General features: G+C 42.3%; 1 protein-coding gene across 2 annotated transcripts in view; it reads right to left on the bottom strand.

Moving 5' to 3' along the window:
- LRMDA (leucine rich melanocyte differentiation associated) overlaps positions 1 to 23501 on the bottom strand; it is a gene marked incomplete at both ends in the record, with an annotated part of 1106223 nt that overhangs the window by 994 nt on the left and 1081728 nt on the right. The gene's annotated exons all lie outside the window — the stretch shown is intronic.

Genomic DNA, 23501 nt, shown 5'->3' with positions numbered 1-23501 from the left:
CTTAAAATTCAGCTTCATGGAATTGTCTTATTACTAATACTATATGAGTCTCTGAAGTGTGCATAACGAGAAAAAAAAGAAACAACCCAAAGAAGTGTCCACAAAACATAAACTCATGAGCTACAAATCTGTCTGTAAAAATAGCTTTCTATATACATGTTTTTTCCCCCATTATTTTGATGATAGTGTGAAACCAGCAACCACCATCTACTATTCATCTGGGATAAATTAGCACTTGAAATTATTCAGGTTCTTCAAATCAGAAGTCCTACATGGTAAATACTTGGGTCATTGTACAGGAGATGTTTCTCCACTACAGAACTGTAGACCGTATTCTTAAACATGGATTAAAAATGACTCTCAGAAACTTTTAATGACAAGGCAGATGCTCCTTGGTTCAGCTGGCTTGGGACAAAGTGGAGAATTGCTGGGGTCTCAGAATCTCTGCAAGCTGGCAATAGGGAGGGGATGACATCATTCCATGGCCTCAGACTGGGCCTTGAGCTGGTTTTCATCACCTCCATTTCCTGCCATGGTCCCCTGAGCAAGTTCACTGTGGACCACTCTTCCCCTTTGGCTATGCTTTTTCCTTGGCCCCCAATCCCCAAGTTCTGCTTTTCAGTATCGGTCTGGAGCCTGGAAACATTGAGCTTGGATGAAACCTCCCTGAGACCCTTCTTGGGGCCTAAATTATTCTTTTGGTTGTTGTCACTGAGCTGTTCCCTTTATTGTGCTGAATTACGTAGCACCTGGAGTTGCGCTAATATTGTCACCAGTGCTAGGACAGGTCTGTGGGCATGGCCGTTGAGGCTGTATTCCAGGAACAGCATCCCCTGCAGGCCTGGGTGGGAGTGTCTCAGAAGTCACTGAAAATCTGCAAGGGGCTTCCTTAAACATAACTGATTCCAATAAACCCTCAAGAATCTGGAAGGATGAGGCTGAGGGATGTTAATTTCTTTCTAGAGCACCAGGACAGCAAGAATTTTTATAAAAAGGAATGGATAGGGCTGTCAGATATTATAAAGAACATAGAAGAGAAGGAAAGGCAGACACATACACATACACGCACACACACACACACACACATCAGCGGGTGCATTTGCTCCAGGAAACTCTTCAGCACATTCTGGATTGAATTATTTTCTCTGTGCTCTCTCCATGGTAAACCTCAACTGCAGACCTTGCCTAGTCTAGATACAACCTGGACAGCAAGTGCCCTTCTAGAAACAGGCTGGATATTCCTGAACATGGGCCATAATGTGGAGGAAGGTGACATGCTCTGAGCCACACTCCCCAGCCCTGCTTTCTGATCAGCACTGATAAAAGTCCTTTTTAAGGCCTGCCCTGTTCCTCTGGGCCTGGAAGCAAGAATGTTTATAGACACCCTGGTGAGAGAGGGCTGTTTGATGAATGCAGGAGACTGTGGCAAAGTGTCAGAGCTTGGAAAACGAGGCAAGGACATGAGGTATTAACATTGTCAATGATCTCTTGACGGGAAAACAGATACCGTGCTCACCCTCAGATTTAAATAGACATCAAGTGCATTAATGACAAGAGGGCCGACTTCAAACAAAGGGGCTGTGTGGTGGGGGGCAGAACGTCTCTGGGCTGGCAATAACCTGATCTGAAAAGACAGTGTCAGGGCTCGAGACAGGCCCAGGATTGTGTGTGGTGACAGAAAACAGAGATGCTGACAGAGATACCAAAGCCATATTACGCCAAGGATATTCTAACGCTGTCTGCCCCGCTAACGAAAGCTGACATCACTCCCTAGCACTTGGGGTCTTCTTCGCCTTCTCCAGCAGAACGTTTCTCCCCAGACATCATTACAAAACTCGCTGCCGTGGCCAAGTTCCTGGCAGCCCTGTTCTGTCAGAGCGCTGGGGTCACGAGGCCCGAGGATGACCTCAGTCAATCTAAATTTGGGCTCTGCAGGAGGACCACACTCATCCCCCGCCGATATCCCGGCTACTTGAGGTGATCAGAGCGCCAACGTGTGAGGAGCTGTCACCTTGAATAAAATCCGGAAAAGGGAAGGCACTCAGTCTGCAGGCTCCTCCAGGAGGCACGGGGACAGCCTGGCAGCCGACAATGAAATCCAGCTGCTGCCGCTGCTCCCCTGGGGAGACAGGAGGGTCGGCTAGTGACAGTTAAAATCGGATGAGATTTTTGAACTTGAACCGCCTACGACTGCTTCAATTAACCAAGTGGTTGCCTCCATTGAGACGCCTACCTGAGCTCACAGCTCAGAAGGGATTACCCACCCCCCCAAATGGGACTTCTGTATTTAATAAATAAGTAAGTAAATAACATTAACAAGGGAGGAAAAAAACCCCGCCCAGTCCCATGTGTGGCCATAAGACTTCACTTATCACGAAGGTTATTTGTAAACTCATAGGAGCTGCTCATAAATGAAGGCACGTGGTGACTGTGGGTTTCTCTCTTCTGCTCTCCCCCTGGCCTTCCTCCTTCCAACACGGCAACTGCCATAAACTGAGAAAATTTAGAGGAAACAGTTTGCTTGCAAAGAACATTTTGACGGGGAGGTGCTCCGAGGCTGGAATTCGGGAACCCGCGGATGGTGACTCGGTAGGCGGTGGTTTCTGTGTACATCTGCAATGCATTCCCTTGTTTGTGTCTCCCTGAACTCTACACGTCTTGGGACTAGAAGGGGAACAACACATTTAATGGCATATGTAGTGTTTTTAATTAAAATATCTGGCATTGCCCATAATAAACGAAGCAGGCTTGCCATGCATCAGGTTGACATGTAGCTGTCTGTGGGGGGTTTCTTTTGGGGGGCCCTGGAAAAACGACAGTGCCCTGTCCCCTCGGGAATCCTCTCCTGCCAAATGAGGCCCCTAATTTTTTTTAAGTAGCCGGCTCTGCCATTGCCGTAAGTTCTTAAAACTATAGTTGTGGAGAAAAATGTACTGGGAAGAATCTGTTTTAAAGAGGTCCTTTTTCTTTTAGATGTTTCCCCTCACTGGAATGACTGTTCTACTTATGCAGGTTAAGTTATGACCTTGGGGCTGCCTGCGGGGGTGGGAATCAGCCTCTTTTCTTGGATGCACCACTGTGATGGTGGCAGGGATGGTATTAAGAAAAACCCTGAGTGTCCTGGGAAGGACGTCTTTGCACAGCCACGCAGAGTCCAGCAAACACCTCAGGACTCCCTGACCTTCTGGATGGCCTTGCCCTAGCATCTATTTAGTAAGGGGAGGTGGAGAAAGACCTGTATTCAAATCCAGCTCTACCCCTAACAGTTAAGTGACCATGTGCACATACCTTTCCCTCGCTGGGCTGGTTTCCCCATTTGTAAAATGAGGGTAAGGGGCCAGGTATCCCAGATTTCCACCTTAGTTCTGAAATAGATGATTTAGCATTTCTGAATGTTTCCCTTATGAAGATAAGGATGCCACGTACCATATTGCCTGATGTAGGAGGCAGAGCCAGTGGTCAGTTAATCAAAATTTGATTTGGACCAAGGCAGCTCTTGAAACCCATCCAGTCCATTTTCCCATTAGATATAGAAGGGGAGCTCTGCTGGACCTCAAAATCCCCAAGGAAAGAATTTCCACTAACTTTCCTGCAACCTGTATTTCATACCCAGAGCTGGGAAGGGCTTACCACTAATTAGCCTATATCTCCCTAGCTTTGACATAAGCTCTAGTCTTCTAACTCCATATTCAACAGAACTAAAGACTAAATATCAGAGTAAGTGGTCTACCATTCATATTTTAGCTGTGAAAGAATAATCATCTTTACTCATACAAATGCGAAAACTCATCTGGTGATGGAGTATGGGTTGGACCAATAAATTCATATTTGTAAAACAGAAAAAGTAAAATATCGATTTTATTATCACTATTAATGTTAGTTTCGGTAATCGTTGTTTTCAATGCTATTATCACAAAGGTTTGTAAGTGTAACTGTGCAGTGACTAATCTGTTTGTCATCACTAGTACCTTCCAACTAGTGCTACAAAACAGGCAAGGGGCTCCTCATGGAACTCCTGTTCTCCAATCTGTATGAGGAAAGCAAGGAACTGGCCTCTGAAGAGTCAGACAGTGCTGTGAAGAAGTGGGTGGGCCCAGAGACAGAAAGAGTATTCAGAGAGCCTTCCTGTCTATTGTGCAAGGTTCCATGTGACACCATACATACCATTAACATGTTACCTCTACAATAATCCCTCCTCCCCAATTTCTAATACCAGGTGGTTGAAACAGTGCTTAGTACCAAGGAGGTGTTCAATAAATATGTGAATAGATACATTAATTAATACCATTAAATACCAAAATTTAAACAGAATCCACAAAGTAAGGTATTTCAATTGTTAAATACTCATATTTTAACCTCTGTTAAGACGACAGGCATTTGAAATTTTTAAAAACTATACACCGCTTAAATGCTTGCCTTACTAAAGAAGAGGGCAAAGTAACAGAAGGCAACAGCCTCAGTTCCTCAGCACTGGTGTTGTTTTTATGCTCAACACTTTCCTCCCACAAAAACAAAGCAATCACGATGTCTGGTGGGAAAGAGAGCAGTGGACTGAATGCTATCATCCAGGCTTAAGAGCTGTAAACATCATACAGGAGAAAGGACGTTCCCCAGAAAGCACATTCCTCAGACTTTGTTATGTGCGGGTCCTGAGTAAACTGGGAACTGGGAAGGAATAAACACCCATGTTTTATGATCTTGAGAAGTGGCTGGAGCAATACCCTGAGGTCAGCCTGTGTGATGGCCTATCAGCTCTGCTGTGGACATCGCACGGGATTTAGCAGAGCCTGCAGAGTTACAGGCTCCTAGGACAACATCCTCCTTCAGCGTAAGCTACTGAAACACTGAGGCAAAATGAAGAGAGGTTTTAAAATGGTCTTAAGGGAAGACGCTGCTTAGGAGCAGTTTTGGGGGAAGGACAAAGTCCATCCTCCACGGGGGTGGGGAGGGGCATATTTTCCTTTCATCTGCAGACACATCTGGGAAGCCTTAGGTTGGAAATGAAACAGGGAAAGGCTCTGCCTGACCCATGGAAGGGTAGAGAAGACAAAGAAAGTGGGACTTCCTCCCAAACCAGCTGAGCATGATTTCAGGCAAGTGTCTCAGCTTATAATCTGCAGCGTAGCTTGGAATGCGGTGCCACGGTCATGCAATGCTTGCTAAACCCCAAAACGTCTATAAGGGCACCTGCTGTCTTCTTCGTGGACTGGTGGGCACACCGTCCTTGCTAAGTACTGCAGTGACCACGTCAAACAACACTGCTCAAGGGAGGTTGCCTAGTCTCTCAAATGAGCTCACTCTTTTGAGCTCTTTTCCTTTATTACACAAAACAACCCCAGGTGGGGTATTCTCACCCTGCTCTGCTGACCCTGATATTTTGCAATGGTGGACATTTGAATTCTTCCATTTTGACCCCCGGGATGCTTTGGCTTCAGGCTTATGAATATAACACATAAACCAGCCTGGTACTTTTTCTTTCAGAAAGCATTATTTATTCAGAATTAATTAGAAATTAGTTACTACTTTCTGTAGCAATAGTTACTACTACATTTCACAAATTTAATTCCTTAATTTTTATTTATTTTATTTTTTTATTTTTTTGCGGTACGCGGGCCTCTCACTGCCGTGGCCTCTCCCGCCATGGAGCACAGGCTCCGGGCGTGCAGGCTCAGCGGCCACGGCTCACGGGCCCAGCTGCTCCGCGGCACGCGGGATCCCCCTGGACCGGGGCATGAACCCATGCCCCCCGCACCGGCAGGCGGACTCCCAACCACTGCGCCACCAGGGAAGCCCAAATTCCTTAATTTTTAAATTCAAAGTTAAACCATATTCTATTTTGAACATTTCATTTCTCTTTTATTGAATTTATTTCCAATGGGATCAATTCTTTTCCATGTGATTTTTTACATTAGGGTGAAAATCCTCCATCAGCTTCTGGCAAATATCAAATTTTACCAGTTCTACCTTCTAAATCTCTTCAAGTCATTTATTTTCACAAGGTTACATTTCCTTGAGTAAAATTTTGCAGAGCTAAATTGTGACAGGAAGACTTGAGTCCTCTGCTGAAATTTAGACAACACATTTTATTGTGTGTCGTTTCAGTTCACTTCAATTTTATTTTGTTTTCATTATTTCTACAAAGGTTAATTCCTTCCTGTGAATTTGTGCAGTTTTCAATATACTGACAAGATATAAATCTTTGGTCACTTTTTCATCCATAATAAATTGTATGATGTGCAGGTTTAGTTGCTGTCAGTTTATTATAGATTCAAGTAAATGGTGGTTTCTATTTATTTTTAGCACAAAGAGTATGCAGGACAAATGTAAATATTCTGGATGCAGGAGAGGAAATAAATTGTGGGGTTATGATACGATGCTTTTTACCAAGCACCATTCAAAAAACAGAGTAGGAGCTACCTAAGCAAAGGTTTGGATATCCTGGAAGAAAGCTGACACAAATGTAGGCACCGTATCCCTTTGGGAAAAGGACATGGGGCCCCAATGTTCGGCCCCCTCCAGTGAGGCTCGACTTAAGGTTAAACTTTCCACTGAGAGAGAACAAATTATATGGCCTCCTTAGACAAACGCTGGGCCTTGTCAAGTCTCACGTGTTTGTAAGGAAGAAAAAAGCAGGGGAAGGAAACCAGTCAGTGGGGAAAGTATACTGGCAAAATCTCTACTGAAGGTGAGAGGAATGCAAGGCCGAGAAGCCAATCTCCCTGCCCAGGGAGGCTGCAGGAACGGTCACGTGAGCGGCAGACAAGTTGTCATGTGACAAGCCAGAGCCTGTGGAAAATGCACTCTGGACTCCCAGGGCAGCTGAAATGAGGCTTGCCATTTTAGAAGAGGGGAAGGAGGGAGGAGAGGATTAAAAAAAAAAAAAAATGCAGGGCCAGTTTCTCCCTCACATAACCTGTTAGTGGGAAATGTGAAATCGGGTGCAAGTCCGAGAGATAACTGCACGTTTGAGCGGATCCCTAGTAACCAGATCTGCTGTCCCAGTGTGAGTCCCTGGTCTCTGTGCTCCAGTTGCAGATGCTGTGGCTCTACCCAGACCTGACCAGGCCATTCAATGTCCTCTCCACATCGAGGAAATATTAAGCTGACAGATTTAAAAGTTATCTGGCAGCGGATGTTTCCATGATGTGAATCCTGGAAAGGAAACAGAGTCAACATGCTTTTCCTCAGATGTCAATGCTCTTTATTTTTTTTTTTTTTGCGGTACCCGGGCCTCTCACTGTTGTGGCCTCTCCCGCTGCGGAGCACAGGCTCTGGACACACAGGCCCAGTGGCCATGGCTCACGGGCCCAGCCGCTCCACGGCATGTGGGATCTTCCCGGACCGGGGCACGAACCCGCGTCCCCCGCATCGGCAGGCGGACGCTCAACCACTGTGCCAACAGGGAAGCCCGTCAATGCTTTTTAAATTATGTTGTACTGGGGGTCGTTTGGGTAGGCCAGACGGATGGGAAAGAATTCCAGATCTGAGGGTGGGCTCCCTTACTCCTGGTTTTGAACATCAGTAATATGATTGGCTCTTACATCAACACATGCTATATTTCAATCAAGAAGGAACATGTAAATATCAGTGGTAAAACACCACAGTAAATATTCCCATGTTCCAACAACATCCCTCGTCCACAAAACCAAACCAAACCAAAACGAAAACAGGAAAAACAACCAACAACCCACCACTACTAAATCTTCTTAGCAATCCAGATTTTGGGTTTTATTCTCAGGTTACATTTTTTTGTGCCAGTTAAGAATGAAGCCAGAAACAGTTTTCACTCTGACTTCTTAAACAATGATTTACTTTTACACTCCTATGACACTTAATTATTTTGCTGTACTTCCTAGTAAGCTTGAACACAGAATAGGAAAATTATCTTTGAAAGTATTTGTTTAAATGTATTGAAGAACTCTCCCTGGGACAGAATTTAAAGATCTTTATTTTCGTTAAGGAGAAGAAGAGGTTCTAAGTGGCTTCCCCAAAGTCACAGTATCTGACCAGACACTAAACAACTACAATGCTATCTTTCTTACTTGCTTGTGGGATCTTAGTTCCCCAGCCAGGGATCGAACCGTGCCCCCGGCAGTGGAAGCGTGGAGTCCTAACCACTGGACCATGAGGGAAGTCCCACCAATGCTACCTTTCTAGTTCAAATCCCTCTGAATTATAGGACATTGCCCTTAGGACAGGAGAATGTCAAAATCCACAACCTGACTTACGCTGACTCCTACCTACTTTTCCAACGGGGGAAACGAATCTTCAAAGCCATGTGGCGTGAGTGTGTTCTCCTCTCCCACCTCCCTATTCTAAGTGGGGTTTAATGGATCTGAGTTGGGCTGGATTCCAAAGTGCACACCAAGATGGGACGCAAATGAGTTCAGATTCATGAAGTTCCCTCGGTGCTGCTCAAAGATGGACGTCCCACAAACCAGGCTGTCAGTCAAAATGGACAGTGGTCAAGTGGTACAGCTTCATTTTTATTTCTTAGTTTTTGACCAAGGAACTCAGAAAGTTTTCAGACAGGAGAGAAAAAAGAAAACAACTTCCGCCTTTCACCACCTCTGCCATTCCCACCATTATCTCCACATTCATCTTTGCCACCTTTCAAGTGAGGTTGGGAGCATGGCCACTAGAGGGCAGCATGAATTTAGGAAAAACAGCTGCTTTAAAAAAATAAATAAACGATGGCAACGATTCAGAGAGGGCCATTAAAGTCACGCTGTGCTTTCGGTCACCAGTTACAGGTTCTGCAATGATCAATATGTCATGATTGCTCAATCTGTGCTGAAGGCTTTCTGAGAATGGGGCTCCCAGACCCCCCCACTCCCCCCCCCCCCCGCTTTTTGGATGCCTCCGATCTCAATTTCAGGGACTAATTTTCTTTATTATCAATTGCTCTAATTAATCTTCTAGGCTCAGGAGTTGGGGAAATTTGCATATCACCTGCATAAATGTAAAGAAGCATGCAAATATAAACAGAGATAGCTTCCCACGTTTCTTAGAAAAAGATTTTTATCAGGCAAGTCCAAAAGGAAATATGCCACTCAAAGGCATGGAGTTACTAATCCTCATTTGATAGTGAAAAAAGTGAAAAACATAAGAATTAAATAAAACCTGGATCAATAAAACATACAAAAAGCGTATGTACTCTACCCAAGCAAATCCTGGCTGCCTCCTACCCACAGCTGTTGTCGTCCCTCTCTGAGTATATGCCCAGGTTATTCAGAAAAGAGAGGTAGATAAATTAGGACCCTGGGATTACCACATACACACCACTCTATATAAAATATATAACTAACAAGGACCTACTGAATAGTACAGGGAACTCTACTCAATGTTCTGTAATAACCCATATGGGAAAAGAATCTGAAAAAGAATAGATATATGTAGGTGTATAACTGATTCACTTTGTTGTACACCTAAAACTAACACAGCATTGTAAATCATCTATACTCCAATAAAAAATTAGGAAAAAAAGAAAGAAAGAAAAGAGAGGTAGAAACTACTCAAATAAAAATAAAATCATAACTCCAGCTTCTGTTTTGATCATCATGTTGTCCCTATCACTGGTCTCTGGCCCATGGGCTAGTGATTATTTTCACGCCTAGAACAACAAATGACCACCTCCCTTCAGGAGAAAAAGGTATTCATGGGTTTCCAGGGATTTCAAACATGTTATTTTTGAAAGAGAAATAAAGGTATGACATTCCAGGGAATGGCATTTTAAATGAGAATTTGTAGAATTCAAATAAATGAGTGGACTCCATCAGAGAAGGGAGTAAACAAAAATTGGATCTACTGGACTAGAGGAAAGTGGAGTCCAGGTGTGACTCTCCGTGTCAGCCGAGAACCCGCTCAAGTGGTCAGTAAAGCAAATATAAAATGGCTCTCACACTTTCTTCCTGTAGACTGTCCTAATATAACAGTCATGAGATTGACTAGCCAGTAGGGAAATGTTGGGTTCCAGTTAATTAAATTATTTCATTAATTCATGGTTCAGTAGAAACTTTTCCTGAGTTTTCTCTCACACATGAAACACTATACAAAACCAAATTCAATTTTACTGTCTTACTAGATATCTCATGGTGACCACCCATGAGGATTTCTTTTTTTTTTTTAACATCTTTATTGGAGTATAATTGCTTTACAGTGGTGTGTTAGTTTCTGCTGTATAACAAAGTGAATCAGCTATACATATACATATATCCCCATATCCCCTCCCTCTTGCCTCTCCCTCCCACCCTCCCTATCCCACCCCTCTAGGTGGTCACAAAGCACTGAGCTGATCTCCCTGTGCTATGCGGCTGCTTCCCCCTAGCTATCTATCCCCCCCCCACCCCCCCGCTACGCGGGCCTCTCACTGCTGTGGCCTCTCCCATTGCGGAGCACAGGCTCCGGACGCACAGGCTCAGCGGCCATGGCTCACGGGCCCAGCCGCTCCGCGGCATGTGGGATCTTCCCGGACCGGGACATGAACCCGTGTCCCCTGCATCGGCAGGCGGACTCTCAACCACTGCGCCACCAGGGAAGCCCCTAGCTATCTATTTTACATTTGGTAGTGTATATGTGTCAATGCCACTCCGTGAGGATTTCTTTGAGGATTTACAGTGAGGATGATACAGTTCAGAGGTTTCACTAGGGTGGGAAGACTGCTCACTGAACATTTCTCAAGGTCTTAAGACCACTTTTTTATAGGAGCTCCCCAAGGGCAAAAATGATGGCTTTTCACCCATGCTTCATGAGATACTCAATAGATTGCTTGTTATTGTAGAAGAGATGAAAGGATCTCCGAACACTTCTTCTGAGCCCCAGAGTTTGCTACACATTCCTGGACATTGACAGGTGGAGGAATTGCATGGCTTGTCCCCACGACAGCGATTTTCCAACTTTCCCCTGCACCAGGGTCATCTGGAAGGCTTGTTAAAACAGAGATTGCTGAGCCCCACCCCAAAGTCTCTGGTTGAGGGGGTCTGGGTTGGGGCCAAGAATTTACATTTTTCCTGGTTCCCAGGTGGTAGTGATGCTGCAGATTAGGGGGCCACACTTTAAGAAACAATGTTCTAGGACAACCTAAAAGGACCCCCTTTTCCCTTTTTAAAAAGTAAAACTCTTGACATCAGTTTTTCTTCTTGTAGAATCAACACCACTCAAATTCAGAGATAAAAATCCGGTTGACTGAGATTCCTAGTGTATCGAATTTTAGTAAATGGAGGTTTTACTGTCTTTCTAACAGCAGCCTGAAAACAAACCATACCTAAAATAATAATAATAATAATAGATTGTTCCAGCTCTTTAATATAAAACAAAAAACATGAAAGTTTAAATTTAAGTGATGTACAGATTGCATTAACAGAAGAAAAGAAGAAAAGAGTTTTTTGGATAAGTAGATTGGAACTGAACCTACAAACCATAATTTATGAAGTCTAAGAAAAAAAACTTGCAGAAAAAATTTCCCAGAAAGTCTTTAGCCTTCCTCTAAAATGACAGAATCTTATATGAACAAATGTGAGCAGCGGGGGTCCTCCTGCAGAGTTTGAATGGGAATTTTGGCTTTGCTCTCAAGCAGAAATTTGCTTTTGGGTTTCAGGTCTGTTCCTATTAGAAAGCTCACATCAAAAGGGGAGAAAACATCCACAGTTCTGTCTGGTTCTTCAGGCTAAAATTTCTCAAGAGAGTCATTGAAAATAAAGACAAGTTGCTTTTTTTCTTTTTTTCATTCTTCAAGCTGCAAAAAAGAACCTCTCAAATAAAATTAAGCAGACCCAGTAACAACTGGGTTTGTCATAATTCAAACTCTGCAAGAACTGAGGACAAGACCTTCCTTCTTAGGCCCATTAGTCCAGCCTCCATCTGCCCTTCATTAGACTCCAAACAAACTTTTCCTGTACCGATATTACTATAATCTTTCCTAATTCCAGGACACTTTAAATTGCTTTCTCCAAAAGGAAAACGAAGAGAATCTGCTGATATATGATCTAACAGAAAGAAATCTGCATTACAAAAAAATAACTAAAAGTATGTCATTGCAGGGAGCACAGCATAATTCTTGGGCACTAGCAATTCTCACTGCAAAATGCCAAAATATTTTTCATTACTTCCTGATCTTCAACTCCCCAACCTCTAACCTGCTTTGGACAAAATGCACATATACATATATGCTAACGCCAAAGAAAGAAACTATAGGTTAAGTAAGAATTAATAGCAGAAAGCAGTTTATACGAGCAATATGAACCTCTTGTACATTTTTTTTTTCTTGCCAAAATAAAGACAATGTAAACAATAGAAGACCATATTATAAGGGTCTTCATTAGGGTCAGGCTCATTAAAACTTAATGAAGGCACCAGAGTCTCTCCAGCAATATTAAGTGGGGTATACTTTTTGCCTATCGATGGAATGGCCTGGGTCAGAGAGACATTGCTGACAGTGGGTGGTACCAGGTGTTATCTGTCTCTGGAACATACTACTTTGATGGCTTGGAATATTACCCCTTTTATTTGGCTGGCTTGAGTTTGTCAGGATTCACCCTGTGGTGAGTTAACATGCCTCCATATTGAAAAAAAAATTGCCCGTGGGCCAATGTGAGCCTCCCACCTAATAGAATACATCTGGCTCTGACAGTTTGATGCCCAGCTCTGAGCCACATTCGGCCACACAAATTAACATCGTAGACATTGCCCATGCTGAGCAGGAAGTAATAACCTGCTACCTGCTACTTGGCCAAAATCTCATTATAAGCCATTACGGTAATTGAGGGCCCAGACTCCGCGGATATTAGACTCCCCGAGCGCCCGTCGTTAGTTCAGCAAAAGAAAGACTCCGAATGGAGGCGGGGGTGGCCGACGGAGGAGTAACTGTGCTTTGGACTATAGTGTGAATTCCATCTGCAGGCTACAACGTGGCTCTAGGAGATTCGTGAGCTGTCTCTCTTCTGCCCCGAAGCCCACGGGACCTCTCCTGTGGGGCTCAGGACCCCAGGAAGATGATGTAATTCTTGGTAGGCCTCCAACAATGTTATACAATTAAAAATTGGTTTAAATGAGTATTGGGGACAGCCACACAGGGAAGAAGAGGGCAAAAGAAGTCAGAATGCTCCACGAGTTAGAAGTGTAGAAGTGGGGGTGGGGAGAGGGGAAGGGGGACTCCACCCTCCTCCCTAGAAGATAGGGGCTGTCTAGAGTCACTGCACATATATGAGCTTCCATCCTTCTGCAGATGGCCAAGCCAACTTCCTTTCCCCTTAAGGCCTGCCCTCTCAGTCTCTGTCCAGGATTAGGCAGCTATGGATGAAGTGGTGTGGGCTTGGGAGAGGGAAAGAGGGAAGGAGTCCAATAGATCAATCAGTCATGCAGCTGATCGAGCAACCTGATTTTTGGTACCATGTGGATGGCTCTGGATTGTAGTTACCATGACAACTTTCAATAAATGTTTCTTGGTAAGAGTCACATAGGGCTGGGGAGAAGAGTAACTGAAAATATAATGAACGGTTTCCAGAAATCCCTTCTTATCCTTGTACATACAAATCCCCCCTACACACACACACACACACACACACACACCGATAAGAACCAAATCCACCAATCATGGGAGCAAGTTTATGCAAGGTTTTACCTAATGTACAACAAAACTCCTGAGTGCCGTGTTTTCTCCAGAAACCACTGGAAGCCTGGTTAATAAACCTTCCTGGGCATCCGAAGTTTCCATTTCGTCCTACTCCAGGTCTCAATAAAAGGCTGCCTGGCCTTGGAATTTTGAAAGAATTGGTATTTGGGGGAAAATAAGCACTATGGTGGGGGAAAGAACGTGTTGCTGAGGGTCAGGGTGTCTGTGAGAGTCAAGTCCTCCTTCTAAACGCCCTGAGACCATCTTCCTGTCTTAGCCACGCCAGCCTCATTATTCCTCGGCACCCAGAGGGTTAAGTACAGGCTGGAGCCTAGAAAATGGTTTCTGTTGGTACAAGAGAGGCCTTCCCTATAACTAGATCCTTCAGGAAAAAACAAATTAATCAACAGCGAGCTGAAGTGGGTTTAATGATTGCATTCTGCATACAATCAGCTTTTCCCTTTTCAAGGGCCATCAATATGTCAAGGGAAGACATATCTGAAGGATATAGCTCTTAACATCAAGGTTATCTATTCTCCACAAGGCTCCCGCTCCTTCCTGGGTTGATACTCCATGCTGCCTGTGTCTAACATTTTCATCAACTCTGCAATCAATCAAGGTAATAATGTTGTGCAAAAAATCAATTAACAACGCAATTAAACTTTCCTTATTATCTCAAAGGGCTGAAATAATACCTAAAGGGAAGATAGACTCACTGAACGCAGACATCCATAATCCAATGTGAAAGTGAATTATGAGATTGGACAGATGCAGGCATGTGCTGGTGCTGTTATTTTCCAGGGGTTATATCTCATTGTGGCAGTGTATCAGTCAGCCCCAATCCCAGACCCTAAAATTCCAAATTACTTTTAAGAAATATATGATGTGCAATATCCATTTCATATCCTCTTTTAAAGATAACCCCCTCCCCTCCAAAAAACTGAACGGCCATATTATTCAAAGACAAAATGATCTTTCAACAAGAACATAAAATATAAAAGCTATAATAACATTTACATCTGTATAGCACACATCTCTGTAAATGCAGGTCATCTATTACACATAATCTGCAGCGCCTAAGAGGCTCAGGATGTGGCACAACATTTAAAATCCAAATGCTTAAATGTGCAAACTCCTATGGGATGGCTGTGGCTTCTCCCCCCCAGAGGAGGTCTCACCCACGCTTGCCTATACACACACACGTACACACACCCAGGGAGAAGCATCGGGAACAACGGAAGTATTACTCCTTTAAAATGAGAATGACTATATTATTTAGCAATTACACTCAACTTGCCCTGAAACACTGGCCTTAGGAATTGAGCATTTATAGTACATAAAAGAGAGATGACTATTAACCTTTTGCTGCAGTGACGACTGTGAGATGCTTGAAATTTCACACTGAAATGAGATACAAAGTAGAAGAGGAAGGGGTTCCCTGACATTTACAGAGCTCATTTTAAGCTGTTCAGGACCCACGTGAGATGGTCTGGCACCAACAGAAGGTGGCCTAGAGATAGAAGGGGAAACAACCAGAGGAGGAAAGCTTCATTAAACAAACATCAAAGCAAAAGCCAGCAAACAATATATAATAGAACAGATAAACAACAAGGTCCTACTGTACAGCACGGGGAACTATATTCAATAGCCTATGATAAACCATAATGGAAAAGAATATATAAAAAAAGAATGTGTGTGTGTACATATGTGTGTGTATATGTGTGTATATATATATATATATATATATATATATATATAACTGAATCACTTTGCTGTATAGCAGTAATTAACATAACATTGTAAATCAACTATATTTCAATTAAAAAAAAAAAGCCAGCAAACAAAAGTGCCAATTCAAGATTAACATCATTTGAATATTCTCTTGCCTCCTGGAAGTAAAAGATGACAACACTCACAGAATAAGTATAAACAAATACCAAATGTGAACACCCAACAAAAATCATGTCTCTCCACTAGTCCTTCTCCATCATGGCACCAGAGGCTTCCCTCTGGCAGAGTTTGAGGATCTTGCAGCTTACAGAAAAGCATAGGAGATGCCTGGAAATTCACGTGAGCCAGGTGAACTGATCTAGAAAGCTACAATTCCAAATTTGGGCCTCAGAGCCTTAGTGAATCAGGATAAGAGAGGATTTCCCTGTGTTTCAAACATGTTGCTACACGAGCTCTAGGTTTTGGTAACTGACAGCTATTCCCCTAGCAGCGTGGGTTTCCACATATACCACCTGGAGTTATGCAGGTATTGTTGTTTTAAAATACCATTGCTCAACAACGAATTCCTTTTTTGCAAGTTACTCACTTGTAACAAGGATCTTAAGCCAACTTCCCCCCATTTTCAGCTCAGCAAGGAGGCAGGACAGAGCCCCAAGTGCAGATTTCAAATGAACAATAAAACAAGACAAATAAACACAAATGCTTATTCTGTAATTTCTTAAAAAGTAAGGAAGCAATTCATGATGTACTTTTTGGTACAGAATTTCAACAGAGAAGTTGAACAGGTTAGTGGATCCTGCCATTTCTCTCCTAACCTTAAGGAACATAATTAATATGTTTTCATTTTCAATGACTATATTGTGTGTGTGTCAACTGGAACTGCTCCTGCTGTGTATTTGATTCCACTGACGATGGGGTGGGTCAGATTTTAAATGATGTGTGAGCACTTCTGTTCTTTCCGTGCTCTGGTTTATGTGTTATTCATGACTCGCATTACAGACATGGCTGATACACAGATGTAAATGTTATTAAATCTTTTGTATTTTAGAGGCTTTGTGAAAGGCTTCTTTGTTTTCAAATAATTCTCTTAACCGCCAAAAATAACCAGAAGTACATGACAATGTCTTGGGAATTTTTTTTCCACTGAATTTTCTGATGAAGAGATTTTCTCCCCTCTACTGCTACTTTTTTTTCATCAAAATAAAAATGTGTGGATAAATTAGCAGATGGAAGGGTTACATCTTTATAGTAACCAGTCAAGAACCAATTCACGTGTGTGTATGCAGAAGTATGTGTTTTGTGTGCATGAGAGTTACATGTGGGCACATGGTACTTGTGTACGTACTGCTGTATGTGTGCCCTGTGTGTCTTGCTGTGAATTGTGTTATACATGTTGTGTGAGTCCTTTTTGTGTGTATCTCCTACAGAAGTGTGTTGTGTGTGCACATGGTGTGTGTGCACATGGTGTGTGTGTGTTGGTGTGAATATGTTGACACCATTATGCCAAGTCAGAACTCGAAGTCACCCAATTCTTGATTACCTGTCAAAGGTGCAGTCAACTTACTGCATTTTGGTCTCTGACATAATTTTTAGTCTGTTTTCATTTTGCTCCAGCCTCTTCACATTTCTTAGGATTTCAACAGAAATGTGGCAGAGGATAAACCTCTTCATACAGAGGGCACTTAGTCTGTGCCTCTTACTGGCTCACTTTTCTTTATTGATTTTAAAGTGAAACAATGCTCTGAGGCTGAACAATGCACCTCCACAAACACAGCTGACTTGACTGAAGGAGGTCAGGAAAGATGGAGATACAGTATATTTCAGTCCTAAGATCAGCAGCCCAACTTCGATGGGCTCAAAGAGGAGAGATGGCTCAGGCCATCCTCAGGGCAGTGGGGGTCTCTGATTCCTCAAGTATCCCTTTAGAAGCATAAGAAAGGGCATATCAACTCTGGGAAGTGTGATGGAGTCCAAAGGTCAGGTTCTAGTTCCTGGGTTGTAGTAACTGTCCTGCACAACATGTCAACTTCTGGGCCGCAGTTTCTTAGCATCTGGAGAAAATGCTCTCTAATGGCTACTTCTGTCCCAATGAATATAATGCCTATTTTCATCTAAGCAAGTTTTCTATGTTATGCATAGCTCACATAGTTGACATAGCAATATAGACCTTTTTTACATGCCCCTCTCTTTGTTTCCTTGGTTTGTCTCCTTCCCTCCTAGAATATTCATGATCCCCATACACCCTCTTGCCTTTCTTGGGGCTTTAATTGCAGAATCAAAATATGACTGTCCTCTCTTAGAAGCCTGTCCACATCTTTTTTTACACCTTTTCTAAGAAACAACTAGTTCTCTGATTGACTAATTCACATTAGGATGGTAATAGTTGACAATGAAATAGAGCTTCATCACTTCAGATAAAATATTTTACTTAAAAAAACAGACACATTAAAAAATAGACCAACTGAATAAATCTCTAATGGAATTTCAGGCAACACAGGTAAGTGGGAAAGCTCTATGTGCCAGGCACAATCAATGAAACCCAAAATAAAGAAGAAAAGGAGAGATTCTTTCTACATTTGAGCAACTAGCAGGCCAGAAAGGGAGATAGCTTGTCAGATAAAGATAATTCCAATAAAGTTTGCCATAATAATGTTATCTACAAAATATTAAACAAACAACAAGAACAAAAAGATGTGATGAGGTGAGTGAGCAGAGGCATTAAAAAAGGGGCATTTTCTCTGTATTTCTCTTTTTAGTCATGTTAAGTCACAAATATAATATTTGTTACAAGTTAAACAATACAGAATGTATATTTAAAAACAATAATTACCTCTTTCAAGATTTCCATGAACATCTGATGGAGATATACTGCTGGAGAGATATAGGTATAGATACAAATGCAGAATATTTGGCTAAGTGAAAATGTAAGGAGCAAAAAATGTGCATAAACTTAGTTACTTTTGAGTAACAAAGAAGTAAAATAAGAGTAAAAGATAAACAAAAATGTTCATATGTGTTTTGCAAAAAGAAACACAGAAAGGGTAATGCGTAAACCATAGACTACTAAGAATGATATATGTGGTGGATGGGTAAAAGTAGGGGGGAGGGTATTGGGATGGGACTTCTCTGGATATATCTCTCTTTATATTCATATATTTTGCATATTTAAAAATAAAATTTAAAAAAAGGATGGAAAAAACAAATCCTAAAACTGGATACAAACAGAAAAAAATGAACCTAACCATATACCAAACTGATAATATAATGACAGAGAAAAAGAAATTAATTTTGGAACACTGTACTTCAACTACACACCTGAGTGAGATGTATCCTGAGAACACCACCACCAACAACAAAAACTGCAAAGAAGTCTTGAGCTTTACTTAGCAGGCTTATTGTTGTTAGTGGTATTGTTACAATTCTCAGATTATTTTGTATATATTGTAGGATAGAGGAAATGTGCAAATATATTGAAATGGATGGAAGTCAAGAGTTTTCACTGTGAGAGAAGGGAAACCAAACAAACAATGAGAGAAGATGTAGTAGAGAGCATAATGGTCCCCAAGATGTCCACATGCTAATCCCCAGAACCTGTGAATATGATACCTTACACGGCAAAAGGGACTTTGCAGAGGTGATTACAGATACAGACCCAGGATGCAGATATTCTGTTCTTTCTGGGTGGGTGCAATCTAATCACATGAGTCCTTAAAAGGGAGAAACTTGAAAGGCTGTGGTCAGAGAGGGAGATGTAACTATGGAAGAATGATCAGAGAGACGCAACACCACTGGCTTTGAAGGTGGAAGGAGGAAGAGGAGGAGGGGGGAGTGGGGCGGAGGAGGAGGGAGGAGGAGGGGGAAGGAGGGGGGAGGGGGAGGAGGGGGAAGGAGGGGGAGGGGGCGGGGCGAGGGAGGGGGAGGGGGAAGGGGAGGGGAAGGAGGAGGAAGAGAAGAGGATGAAAACAAAAAGATGAAGGTGACTCTAAGGATTTAAATTGGAGGGATCTATAAGAAATCATAATTAAAAATTATACATGTATAAATATGTGTGTACACACATTTGTGTAGGACATCTAGCACCTGGATACTGGTTTCCAGAAAATATTTTCCACCAAAAATAATCAGGATTTCTTGAAGAAATGGCTAATTCAGGTTGTGGGCAGGAAATGTACAAGTGAGCACGGAACATCTTGTTCCAGAAAGCAGGGAAAGAACGCAGTCAGTGGCTTGAAGAGGATGTCTCTGGCCCAGTTTGGCACTATTTGAATATCAAAGAGAGTAATGACAGTAATTAACTTGCCACATTGAATTAAAAAGAATTTAAATCCAGAATGATACTTAAACATATAAACAAGTACAACAGACGAGAGCAAGCTCTTATTTAAACAACATAAGCTATTTAACGTAGAAAGAATGACAAAATTAGAAAAATCACCATACTCCAATGTAGTAATTCAGGCAAGTATTATCAATGGATGCTACAACTACTGGGTGAAAGTTTTTCTGAGGAAGAAAATATTCATGCAGCCTCAGATCACCACTGTTTAGGTTACTTATTAATTATAAAGGGGAACATACACCTTTACATGACATTGATATGGAGATAACCATGTTAACTAATGATCAATCTTAGCATTTACTACAAAAGAGATCATTAATATCATGTGCCTCTCGACATGATGAAATATTTCCAACATCACCTATACTTGCCAAAATGTTAAACCCGAACCAAATTATGGGGGTGCAATCAGAAAAATCTGGAATGCAGGACATTCTACAATGAAACTGACCAAGGCTTTTTAAAAAACTAAATGTCGGGGCTTCCCTGGTGGCACAGTGGTTGAGAGTCCACCTGCCAATGCAGGGGACACGGGTTCGTGCCCTGGTCCAGGAAGATCCCACATGCCGCGGAGCGGCTGGGCTCATGAGCCATGGCCACTGAGCCTGTGCGTCTGGAGCCTGTGCTCCGCAACGGGAGAGGCCACAACAGTGAGAGGCCCGCGTACCGCAAAAACAAAACAAAACAAAAAAACTAAATGTCATGAAAACCAGGAAGTGTGGGAGGTATGTTCTAGATCATTGATTCTTCAGTTTCAGAATCACCTTCCTCAGAACCAGCTGGAGTGCTTGCTGCAACACAGATTGCTGGGGCTGCCCCCAGAGTTTCTAATTTCTCATCTAGTCTGGATGGGGCCCCAGTATTTTCATTTCTGACAAGTTTCCTGAACTTGACGCTGCTGATCTGGGAGTTTACCCTTGAGCAGGGGTCCCCAACCCCAGGGCTGCGGACCAGTACAGGTCTGTGGCCTGTTAGGAATTGGGCCACACAGCAGGAGGTGAGCAGCGGGCGAGACAGCGAAGCTTCATCTGCTGCTCCCTATTGCTCGCATCACTGCCCGAACCATACCCCACCCCACCCCCCACCCTGCCCCATCTGTGGAGAAACTGTCTTCCACGAAACCAGCCCCTGGTGCCAAAAAGGCTGGGGACTGCTGCAAGAAGCACTGCATTATATTTTTTAAAAAAGACTTAATAATCAAACGCAAACTTGGATTGGATATTAGATTAACATAGAAGGAGTTATTAGAGACACCATTGGAAACACTGAGGAAATTTAACCATGGACTGTATTAGGTAATTTTTTTTGTTTGTTTGTTTTTGTTTTTTTGTGGTACGTGGGCCTCTCACTGTTGTGGCCTCTCCCGTTGCGGAGCACAGGCTCCGGATGCGCAGGCTCAGCGGCCATGGCTCACAGGCCCAGCCGCTCTGCGGCATGTGGGATCTTTCCGGACCAGGGCACGAACCCGTGTCCCCTGCACCGGCAGGTGGACTCTCAACCACTGCGCCACCAGGGAAACTCTAGGTAATGGTTTTGAATTCGTGTTAATTTTTGTTATTTTTAAAGAAAAGGTTCTTATTTTAGGAGATGCATGCTGAAGTATTTAGGGATGAAGTATGATGATGTCTGTGACTTACATAAATGTCTCTATACACTCGCAGACTCATAGATATACATATAGAGAAACGTGGTGAAATATTAACAATAAATTTAGGTAAAGAATATATATATATGTTCAACGTACTAGTCTTTTGACTTTTCTGTAGGTTTGAAAATGTTCACAGTAATCATTTTGGAGGAAAAGGCTTGTTTATCTCGGCATATGATATTTGTAATTATACAGTAATGACCACAGGAATAATTTTCAAATCTGTGCTAACTTTCTTTGCCTGCTCCTCTCCTGATTCCGTTAGGTGACCTATTTAAGCATCTCAAGCTAGCACTGATTGAGACCCTTTCAGGCCAATGTGTGTTTTCCACAAATAGCACTCTGTTGTTCAAAACAAAATACCTGAGAGTGAAACATTATCAGTCCCTCCCACTCCAGTCCTATCACTCTGTGTTTTCCTCTTTGTGTGTACACACACACACAGTCCACATATACAACCCATCCTTCCTGCATTCCTTCCTTCCATCTTTCCTTCACAAAAATGCATAAGGTCCGTGTTTAATTTGCATTACAACATGCCTGACTAATAAAGGTATTTATTTAATCAGTTACTGAGTCATGCCTTCTTCCATTACACAATTATTTACTGAGACCCTACTATGTGCCAGTTAGTGTTCTCATAGATGGTGATACAGCAGTGGATCAAGTCTCAGCTCATGGACACTACAACCCAGTGGTGGAAGAAAGGCAATAAGCAAATAGACAAAAGTTAAAAATAAATAACTAATAATTTTAGATATAAATATAACAAAGGTGGTAAACCTATAATAAAGGTAGTAAAGAGTAAAAGGACAGAACTAAGAAACAGAATACTTTGGTGCTAGCTCTGTATTCCAGGCTTGAGAAATTTGGCAGGTCACATGACTTACGTGAACGTCAATTTTCATGTTTAGAATAGGAATGATAATCCTTGCCTATGTAACACTCACCCCCAGTCAGGTAACTATGAGGAATGCCAGCTACTGAATGATATGTATTATCATTGCCAAATGACAACATATCTTAGATATACCTTGACAATTTGTCATAATTGTTATAAGAATGAGCCATCTTATAACTGTCCTACTCCTGTATTAGGAAGGATTATGCAAGCTGTTACAACAAACAAGCCCCACAATTTCAGTGGCCTAACACAATAGAAGTTCATCTCTTCCTTACTCAGGAAGGTTCCTCCAGGAAGCTTCCACCATGTGTGATTTTTGTGGTTTTGCCATCTCCTACCAAGTCCTGTTACATGCATCAGTCCTGTTGGAGAAAAAGTGAAGGAGGCACAGCCATTTCTCACAAGCCTTGGTTATGAGATGACACCATCACTTGCACTAACACTGCTTTGGTTAAAACACATTCATTTAACCACGTCTAACTGCAAGGAGACTGAAATGAAGTCTAACTTTGTAGTCCCCAAACAGGAAGAAAGCATGTATTTTAGTGAGCAAAAAGCAATCTCTGCTACAATGACCAAAATGGATTTTTCCTTCCACATTCTTCCTTAATATGAAATAATGTCATATGTTAAAGAGAATAGAAAGGGTAGTTTTATAATCAGTTAAATATTTGTTATGTGCCAACTATGTTCCAGGCACAATAGACTGATGTTTTCACCTGTACAGCAAAGCACAGCACCTATCAACAGAGCCTGGCACACAACAGGCATTTCAGTATGTATTCAAGGTTAATGAATGAATGTATATCCACCAGATGCCCAGCTCCATGAGAGCAGGAAATCTGATTTGTCTAATGCAGGCTTTGGAGGGCCTAGCACTGTGCTCAGCATAGCAGGGAACAATAAGCCTCTGCTAAGCATCTATGTTTTGAAATCTAAAGTTATATTTTGTTCCCCAAATTGAGCATAGGCATTTACAGAATACTCACGGAGCAAAAATTTTTATGACACATTTAGTCATGTTAAAATAATGCCAAGCCATCCAGGCTTTACCTAAATATGCATGAATACTTAAATAAGTGACAACTCCACAGAGCCATTATAGCTATATTTTAGTACCAAAGAGTAACAAGCAAATCAAGTAGACAGCATCTATTTTTAAAATGGAAATCACAATAGGTGCCTTTAACTGAAAATTAATAACAAGAGAGCACTGATTTCCAAAGAGCCTGCATTAATTAATTAAAACAATGAATTTGCAACCTCCTGG

Source organism: Hyperoodon ampullatus (assembly GCF_949752795.1).
Source record: "Hyperoodon ampullatus genome assembly, chromosome: 1".
Lineage (NCBI taxonomy): Eukaryota > Metazoa > Chordata > Mammalia > Artiodactyla > Ziphiidae > Hyperoodon > Hyperoodon ampullatus.
This window is presented reverse-complemented; position numbering and strand designations above follow the sequence as displayed.